Consider the following 10,931-nt stretch of genomic DNA (forward strand, 5'->3'; position numbering starts at 1 on the left):
AATATTATATTTCTAAATAATGTATTAATAGGAGTAAATGGATATGTATTTGAAATCCAAACATTTTCCAAAGCAATTTACGCACCTTCAATATTTTTCTATGATGTTATTAATAGGTAAGATCAGATGCTGTATCCTCGACAGGTGGTTGTAACATAATAGCAAAAGTCAAATTAGAATGGAAATGTGAGTGATGTATCATAATGGCAAGTTTTATCAGTCTGCATCAGGATATTGTTGCACTAAATGTGATCTAGCAGATGGAAGAGATTATGATAAAAGGCAAATGGGCACACAAAAGCCAGATGACAATACCAAAGCTACATGAATGGTACTGAAAATGGTTCAGGCACAGTGGTTGAAATGAATGAAGTGGTTGAATACAGGCCCATGCTTCATTGTTAAAATGGAAAATTTTTATGACGCTAGTTGCATCTCGCATTAAGTATAGGACTAAAAATGTCCTAAGTATTTTTTACAAACAACTTTATGCATATCAAAGAAAAAATGGAAAATTTGGGGTTTGAAATTGCTCTAGAAGAAATGTGTACTTCTATTGTACTCAACACTTTAATAGGAAAATTAGTTGTGACTGTTAACTGAAGTACCGTTATCAAAATTAACCTTATTGGAGCCCAGATGAAAATCACATTTTCCCTTCTGTTTAAGGAGATTTTGTTCACCCTCTGAGATCTGGTCCATTTGATGTCTTATTTTATTTTATTTTATTTTATTTTATTTTATTTTATTTTATTTTTTTGAGACGGAGTCTCGCTCTGTTGCCCAGGCTGGAGTGCAGTGGCCGGATCTCAGCTCACTGCAAGCCCCGCCTCCCGGGTTCACGCCATTTTCCTGCCTCAGCCTCCCGAGTAGCTGGGACTACAGGCGCCCGCCACCTCGCCCGGCTAGTTTTTTTTTGTATTTTTTTAGTAGAGACGGGGTTTCACCGTGTTAGCCAGGATGGTCTCGATCTCCCGACCTCGTGATCCGCCCGTCTCGGCCTCCCAAAGTGCTGGGATTACAGGCTTGAGCCACCGCGCCCGGCCGATGTCTTATTTTAAATAATTAAAGTCATTTGGAATTTTTTTTTAATATTAGCCTTCAGAGCAGTGACTGTTTTGAAGTGTGCAGTGGCAGATATTTGTGAAATTATTCATCATATTCCTAATGAATTCCACTATCTTGTATAATTTTCATCGTTTAAGCAATTTTCTCAGAGTTTGTTTTCCAAAATTTCATGTAGGTAATGAGAACATTTATCTAGAATGTGCATATCATACATGGATGACTTTCAAATATGAATATTTTATAGTCATGTGAATGTTGTGCTATAATTTTTTCTATTAGGTGTAAAAGTATTTCTCTTCTTGTCTTAATGGAAAGGGGGAAAAGACAAAAACAATATTTTGGAAAACACCTTAAGATTAGTATCTGAGCTTTGTCTTGGATTCTGAATTTAGCTTTACCACAAACTAGAAGTGTAATTATGGGCAAGTTAACCTTTTCTGGTGTACCAAATGCTACCATTCCCCCGGCAATAAATAAGAAAACAAAGATAACAGCTGTTGCCTTCTTATATCAACACACTATTAGGTAATGCAAAAATTATCTTTCTTGCAGGTGAAAATTACATTATGTCAAATGATCACTTTTTCATTCTTTCATAGAAGAGTATCCATGATGTACTCTCTATCAAAATATTCTTCTAGATTTTAGAAGAGATTTCAGGGATTGATGGTGATGTGATTTTTATCTAAATATTCTTTTAGGTATTAGAAGAGATTTATCTGGTCAGAGGTTGATGGAGGGAGGCATAGTTTGCTAAATAATTATTAGTGGCAGGTCAGCATAAAACTTGATACTTCTCTGGGAATTTAGAACTACGAATCAAATAAACGTGGAGAGAATGAAGCTCTGTTGATGGAAGAGAGAAAGAAGAGAAAGATAGGTAAATTTTAAGATTTTTCTTAATTCTACGTAATCATACTGCTTGGTGGACATTCTCAATTTTGTGAAAAAAGTATGCATATTGATAAGTGGCCAAGGTATAGAGTAGTTCATCAATATATCTATGTGACAAAACTAAATGTGTAACCCTTAAATTTATACAAATAAAAACTAGAGTAGTTCATCCTTCAACTTTTTATATTAAAATAATCATGAACTGTTCAAGATACATGATTTCACATGGGCAGACATTCTTATAACAAAATTCTCAACTATGTGCTATGTATTATAAGTTTTGGCCTGTATTCTGACTTGAGATTTTCTATCACTTCATGTTTAGGATAAGACCCATGTGTTTGCATTCTTTATGAGGGTCAGGGCCACTGAGGATTTGGACTGGGAACTAGGAAGATGATGAAGGCGAGGGTTGAGAAAAGACTGAGTAGAATCTATCTGCTTCTTTACTCTTAGACTTAGAAGTTAAATAAGTTAACTAAGCTTATATTTACCAAGTGTTCACTATGATAAGCATTTTATTTAGGTTATCAAATTTAATTCTTGCAACAACCCCATGAAGGTATAAGTTAAGGAACTTGTCCGGGATAGCATACCTGTTACATGGTAAAGTTGAGTTTCTAACACATGCAGTCAGACCTTAGGTAGAAAACTTTATTTTGTAGAATACTGACGTTACAAGAACTATCTACTTCAACCATCTGGTCTAAGTTTTTCCAGACACAAACTTTTAAAGATTTCTTAAAATAATTCTTAAAAATTGCACTCTATAATGTGAATGTAAATGTTTGTTTTTTCTTGGTAGGTCAGAGTCAATGACAGAGGTTGAAATCATACTGTCTTAAGCAAAAGGTGCCCTGTCCTAACAGTGGAATTTTCATTTACTTCTCCCAACAGTTGAAAGACATCAGCCAAAGTAAACTGTCAAATGTAGTTATAAATAAGAAGCATGTTTCACATACAGTCACTGGTATCAACATTTCCAGTTGAATTTTAACCTAAAGAGATAATGCATAATAATTAAGGAAAGCAAGAGTCATTCAGGATTTTTTCTATAATTTCTTTTTATTTTTAATAGTGGGATTTGGATGAGACTCTGGAATTTATTTTTAAAATTTATTTTTTGACTCATTGGGTTTTAAGTAGATTATTCAGATATTTTTATTGATTGCACTGATGTTGGCTTCTTGGCCAAGCCACCATTAAATGCATTATCCAAATTAACTATCTCTGTTTAGAATGGCAACTTGTATCCTTATATCCAAAATTAATGAGTTCCTAGTATGTGTATTTACTTCAGAGAGTTTCAATAATTTTCTCTAATGAAAAAATGTTAATTTTCTGAATGTGATTTATTTGTTCTACACTTTGAGATTTTGAAAGCAAGTGTCTTGAGAAAAGGAGAAAAAACTAAGATATTACAACACTGCATGCTGGAATCTTCAGCCCAAACCATCTTGTTTTCACTTGGCTAATAACTGAGCCAGAGGTAATCATAGAAAGGAATAATCCTACTTTTAAAATAATGACTGTGAAGGACCCCACTGACACTATCCAAAGCTTTTTATAGTCAGCTCACTTCCATCCTGGCTTTTACATTATCACTGCATGATTATTTAAATGAAGTCATGACTTGTACTACCTGTAAAGGCACTTGGTCAAAGAACAGTAAACCAAAAAGTGCAGCTTATGGCCAGAGTTATAACTGAGGAAAAGGGAGAGTGGGGAAGGGATAGCAGTTGCTTCCTTTTAATGAGTTTTCCGTGTGTGGTGCCTTTTAAATAGCTTTTGTTTATTTGTTTTTAAGATGACACAGTGTCATTAAGGTTTTAACAAAACCTTTGGAAGCAGTTTGAAAGCTTGTCAAAAGTTGGGGCCTTCTTTAGAAATAAGTGCTCTCCCACCAACCAGTGAGTTTAGAACCTCTGGTTCTGGCCTACAAACCCAGTTCCCTAAGCACTTGACTGGCTGGGCTGCATTTTGATGGGGGAAAAACAAAAAGATCTGATCACTCTCTCTCATTCATGCAGAATCACTGATTGTTGAATGACCAAAGCATTCAAAGCCAAAATATTCACATTGATGCTTCAATAAACCAGACTGAGTATCCATAATAACTAATTTAAGTAATTTTATCCCCATTCTGTGCTAAATCATATTTCATAATATAAAATGTAACCACTTCCCTCTATGGTCAGACTCTCCATTGAGTTAGAGAAATTGGACTTTGGCAAAAAGCAACATAAAGATTATTGTTGTTCCTAGAACCATTGTTGTCATGGACCCCTCATTTGCTCCTCAACTTTTTCAATCAAATTATAGCGGGAAAGGTTCCTGATGAGACCAAGACTGCAAACAGGAAGAATACGTAGCTAGTAAACTATGCAAAATCACAGCAAAGATTCATTTTTAATTCCATGTTACAGTGTTTGATAGTCCTAAGTATTTAATATTGGTATATTATGTCACAGCCATGAACTGTCAACTTACACAAAATCCAAATGCACTTTTATTTAAAATCAAGATTAGCCTATTTCATTTTTAGAAAAAGCAGTGGTCAGGATTCCTTTTTTGACCTCTGCGGGGATGTTTTCACATTGCTCTTCTTATGACCCTTTATCAGAGAGGGAATAAGTATAGTTTACATCTCCTTAGGGTTGACTGCACCAGCATCTTCCATCAAGCAGTCGCCTTCCACCTTATAACCTGTTCACAGTTAATAAAGCAAGAGGGAATATGCATTTCATATTAGGAACAGATTTCTTAAGTGATTGTTATGAAAAGCGGAAACCAGTTTAGAACCATTTTTTTACCCTAAAACATCCATTGTAGTTTGTTGAAAGAGCAATGACTTTTAGAAGTGCTTGGTACTCAAACAACACAAAATGTGCAGATTCATGATATATTGAAAATTATACAGTTCTTCTTATTCTATGTTTTAGTGACTTTGTTTACACTAGTTGTGGCATTTTGTATACTACAATGTAAACTCTACTATAACACTAATGTTACTATGGGAATTAATTTTGCAACTTCTTAAATGTTTTTGTCACTGCAACCATATTGGTGAGATTTTGGGGGTATAAAAAATGCCTCTGCCTTTAAGGGTTAAATTCACCGGAAATAATTAATTCATGCATTAACAAAGGAAACAATGCAAAAATTTCATGTGGGATGTTTTTAATACCATTATGCTAAGCAGTACTTGTTGGCTCTTTTCAAAATCTGATTCATGCTAAGCAGATCCTTTTTTCTACTTAAACAAAGATACTGCAATGTATAATATAGAAATTTTGTATGTACTGTTGACCTATCACCTGATCGCTGACAGAATGTTTGAAAATATTTTAACTTTGTGACTTTAGGGTCAATTATGAAATAATTGTGATCAAAATTCAACTGCTTCTGGGAAGTTTGTGGTGATTATCACTTTATTTAACGTTTGTTCTCAAGAAATGGTCATTTTGAAAAGTGAATTGGCAGGTGGAAGCTTTTAGCCCAAAAGAATTCTGGGTTTCAGCACAATAAACTGTATTTCATCAGGGAGGGCTAACTTTGCTTTTTTTCACACTTTATTTAAATGTGGATATTTTTTCATGATACAGAATAAAATGTGCATTTTATGGAATTTATTTGAATTGGGTCTTTGTTGGAAATTGCTATTTTGAATTTAGTTAAATAAGTGAAAAGCTCCCCAATAGTAAAGCACAAAGCAACAGGTTTAGAGGAAACAGTCTTTTGATATATTAGAATTCCAGTGTTATCTTAAACTTTCATAATATTTTTCCTCTGATAAATTGTATCGTTAAGGTATAAATGATAAAATTAAAGTAGTATTATATCAGAAATTAAAAAGTTTAAGCTCCAGGAGTAAATTTGGTTGAATTAGAATATTTCTCTGTACCATGAAAGATAGAGATAATGAGCAGATCTGAATAGGAATTTGGAGAAATCCTTATTTTAAAACGGGATTTTAAAAAGTTTCTCTAATAATGTTTCTAAAATTCTATTAATATATCATAACATTATGAGTTTATTCCAAGCAGTGAAATTTAGAGACTTAAAGGGCAGAATGTACATGGAATAAAAGTGTACTTTTTCTCATTTTTGAAAAAAATTATAAATGGCTTTGCCAAATTCCTATTAAAAAACAAGAGCTGCATATGTAACATGTCTGCGACATGAGAACTACAGATTTTTCTTCTAACTAAAAGACAAGTTTAAGGAACACTTTTTGGCGTATCACTGAAAAATTATTCATACCTATGGCTACATAAAATTACATTTTGATTACAAAACAACCAAATAAAGCTTTGTCTTTGCTATGGCTATATTAGAATATAAGTAGAGGATTCTAGAGTTAGCTTTCAATTATATGGGAATCAAGGATATGATGATCACAGATAAAATGAATTGTCAAAGTGAAGTGAAACTTTCTACATAGATGAACAGTAATTAATGCTTTCTCCACTTCTTGTGATTTTGCTCCTCTTTTTTTCTTCTTTCCTTACACATGCACACACACACACACACAGTCAACAATAAATTGCAATCTTTCCTTGTAAGTTCTGTGGTAATAACTCAATTAAGAAAGATACCAATTTTTGGCTGGGCATGGTGGCTCACACCTATAATCCCAGCCCTTGGGAAGGCCAAGGCGGGTGGATCACCTAAGGTCAGGAGTTCCAGACCAGCCTGGCCAACATGGTGAAACCCTGTCTCTACTAAAAATACAAACATTAGCTGGGAGTGGTGGTGGGCACTTGTAATCCCAGCTACTAGGGAGGCTGAGGCAGGAGAATCACTTGAACCCAAGAGTTGGAGGTTGCAGTGAGCCAAGATCATGCCATTGCACTCTAGCCTGGGCAACAAAGAGAAAACTCCATCTCAAAAAAAAAAAATTCAAAACATGATAATACATATTGTAGATGTGTGAGGAAATACTCAAGTGCCAATACTATTAAGAGCAGAATGAGAAGTTTTTGTCCCATAGGATGTTTTCTTCAGGGAATGGGATAAAAAATAGAACATGCTTTAACCTTCCAACCTTCAAACTTGTTAGCTTCTTCTATTCCCACCCAGCTAGGAGGCTTTTTCTTCCTGTAAGATTGTTGAAAACACCAAGTTTTCCTATATCAACTTGGGTACATTCTGTTTAATCTAGGAAAATCAGCGTAACATGCTTTAATTTGATTAAATGAAGATGTGCCCAAGGTGAGTGATGCAGAACTAACCTTATATAGCCAGAAGGGGCATTGGGGATGAATTAGCACCTTGCCTACTTTGAGAAGTGAAGAAACCAATGGAAAGGGTAGGCAATTCTCCAAAGTTGTATGTATAGTGACAACTTTGGAAATTAAATTTGGGATTTGGGAGGAGTTGGGATTAAAATTCAGTTGCCTTGACTCCAAGTCCAATGTTTCTTACACTATATCACATGCCATCTGGTTTTTCAGTGTAACACACACACGCACACAAACACACACTCTTTAATGCTACTGAAAGTGTTTCTAGTCTCACTCTGAATATTGCAGAAAGGATAGTTATGTGTTTAACTATATCATTTATGTAAAGGTGTGTGTCCTTTATTCCAGTTTTCTTAAATTAAAAAACAACTGATATCTCATAAAAGCTGTACTCTCTCCCTTTGATATTGAAGATTGTAATTTAACGTTCTACACTCATGATACTCTCTGTCCACCTGAGTTTTAGAATCAGAACTAGACAGGTTATTTGTTGTATCTGGTTAAGGATACACAGTTGGGTCAGAGTTCAAGAAGACTGAATAAAGACTGGTTGGATGCTGACACCCCAGATCACTCTGTGTGGAGCAGAAACTGGAACTTCTGGGTTCCTGCTTCCTGTGGGTGCATATGGGTGCATCAAACACAACTTTCCATCTCATCTGATTCTACTGTCCTCTGGCACCCAACCTTAGCTTAAGTCTTGAAGTGTGCATGTGCGTGTGTGTGGGGGGTGTGGGTGTGGGTGTGTGTGTTTGGGGATGACATCTTCCTTGTTTCTTAAAATTCTCTGGGACTCTTCCCATGAAAAGAAAAAATACATATCTGTGTTCACAGTTTATAAATAACAATGTTCAATACCATCAGCGGCTGATGGAAAAGTGCTAGCAACTTGTCACCTGTAGTTATTCAACCCATCAACAAACACTCCTCCCATGTATGATCCTGTTCTAGGCACTCCACACTGACCAAATTCAGCTGCAGAGTGGACCTTAGCGTTGTCTTCCGCAACTGTGAATATCCTGTTCAAAGACAAACAGCAAGATTCTGTTGAAATTCTTCATGTTAATGGCCTTTGAACTATGGAATCCATTCACCGGCAGGAGTGTCAGGAAGAATTATACCTGCTTTTAGAGACAGGGGAGAATTTCAGCTCTCTCATTCTTTCTTTAAATTTCCGTATTCTCCATTCTTAACACCCTTCCCCTAAATCTTTACAACTCAGGTAAGGAGAGCAGGGAGCAGATTTTCAGAGGTCTGGTGCTTTCGCTGCTGCATGCATACACTGTCTCTCATTCCCTGTAGTTTTCCATTCTGCTATAAGTAGGGAGAGGAGAAGGAACACTCTGCAGGCAACCTTAAGGTGATGGCTCTGTGGCTCCCTGCCTGCCGGAGGAGAAAAGGGAGGATGAAAGCAAGATTTCCAACAATTGCCATTGAACGCGTTGAAAGGAAGAGGCTGAGTGGAACGAGGGCAGGGAGGGGTTTTCGCCTTTCAAGACATCAGCAGCAAATAAGAAACTTCTGTGCTAGTGCAGTTACCAGGAGCCTCTCTTCTCTTCCTTTCCTCTGCTAGTGTTGTTCCTTGTATAGCCTATAGTAGGTTGGGACCAGATTAAATGAGATAATAGCAATGAAAATACTTCGAAAAATATAACGGGCTCTACAAAGCTTGAGGCTCTCTCTATTCGCCATTGATTTTCCTAGTAGTCAAGGTAGATTCCAGAACTTATTGAGAAAGAGCCATAAATAGTAATAACATATATTCACACACAGCTCCTAGTGAAGTTCCAAGATTTTCTCAATTACATACAGAGAAAATTGGACAAGTTCAAAGTTTGTTGAGACACAACAGCTGGAGTCCTTTCACCTCCCCATCAACTATAAGGGCAAACACAAACCCTATAATATCCTCTCCTCTACTTCCACACTTCAGGAAATACGTATGTAAAGAACCTATTAACATATAGGCTACATGAACATATAGTCCCAGTTTTACAAATCTGTTATTCTGTAAACTAGCAGTACTATTCGTCGTTTTCACTTTCACACTTAGTTGTCAATATTATATAAGACCTCTGTTACGCATAGTAGGCATTTGATGCTGTTTCAGAGTTCTTCCAGATTTAAGATTCAGAGCTATAAGATCAATTCCCAAAGTTCATCCTAAAGATGTAGAGAGGCCACTAGAGGTTTAGTTAATTTAGGACTCGGACCCATTTAGATGCAGTGAGGGCATAATGCTGGAGTTGACAAATTAAAATGTTTGTACCTAACAAGACACAGGAACTATGTTTAACACCAACACCTTCATTTAACCTCCCTCCCTTCTACGCTTTGGCAAGATGTCTGTACCTTTTACAGAGCTGCATCTTGTGTGTTTTTGTCGTTTTATTGAATTGACTTTGATATAAAACCAAGATTCTTACAATTTTGCATGTTGTATACGGATGTTTGGATAAGCAGAAATATCTGCTATTTTTCGGTCTCAGACACCTTCACATATAATGCTTCTAACAACCTCATTAGAGAAATAAGCCCATAGGCTCTGGGTGATAAACAATCCCTTGTAACCTCACATAGCTAGAAAGTATCAGAAAATGTTTTCAAACTCAGGTCTCTGACTTTCAGATCTTATTTGCCTCAGAGTGACTCTCAGACCTGCATTAGGTGCTTGGTTTTTACATCAGGACCTATAGAAATAAAATAAATGTTAAAATTATTTTTTGGAGGATTTGTCCTCTAATTACAGAATTCCAGGGTTTACCCTTGTGCTGAAGTTCCTAAAATAGGAAAAATGCTAGGGTCTCCCTTCACATATGTTCTGTTTACAGATATGGAGTATTACAATTCATGGCATCCACTTAGTTTCTCCTTTGCATGATGACCTATGTGGAAAAGTCCCACAGGAGCATTGATCTGTGCAGGACACTATGGTCATGTATACATGAGCTACTTAAAGAAAAGGGCTGTGGCCAGGCACAGTGGCTCATGCCTATAGTCCCAGCACTTTGGGAGGGTGAGGTGGGTGGATCACCTGAGGTCGGGAGTTCGAGACCAGACTGGCCAGCATGGCAAAACCCTGTCTCTACTAAAAATACAAAAATTAGCTGGGCCTGGTGGCGGGTGCCTATAATCCCAGCTACTCAGGAGGCTGAGGCAGGAGAATCACTTGAACCCAGGAGGCCGAAGTTGCAGTGAGCCAAGATTGCGCCATTGCACTCCAGCCTGGGTAACAAGAGCGAAACTCTCTTAAAAAAAAAAAAAAAGGAAAAAGGCTGTATTCCTTCTTTTTTTAATAGCTCCCTGCAGTGCTTAGAAGTGTGCACTATACCCAGTATAGCTACTACTATTAAAAGTCTTGAAAGAATGCTTGGAGTAGTTCAAGTCTGTTTCTTTAAGACTCACTCCTGTTTTGAAAAGCTTCAGTACAGCTAAGTCATGCAGGAGGATACATCTATCATTTGGTATTCTCTTTGCATTCAAAATGAGTAAGACATCCTAAAACACTTCCAACTCCCTGAGAATGTGTATTATACGGCCTACAACTCCATGTGATGCCTTGATATCTTTGTGCCTCACCGGGCCCTAAAAACCTAACTGTGAGTTCCCCTGTTCTTGCCAGATGTGTGCCCTTGACCCCCAGTGAAGAAGGCTTCCATGTGGCTAGTTTCCCTATTAGTCAGAGCAGCTGCACTCCACCAGTCTGCAACCTAACAGGCTTTC

Source organism: Papio anubis, chromosome 7 (genome assembly GCF_008728515.1).
Source record: "Papio anubis isolate 15944 chromosome 7, Panubis1.0, whole genome shotgun sequence".
Lineage (NCBI taxonomy): Eukaryota > Metazoa > Chordata > Mammalia > Primates > Cercopithecidae > Papio > Papio anubis.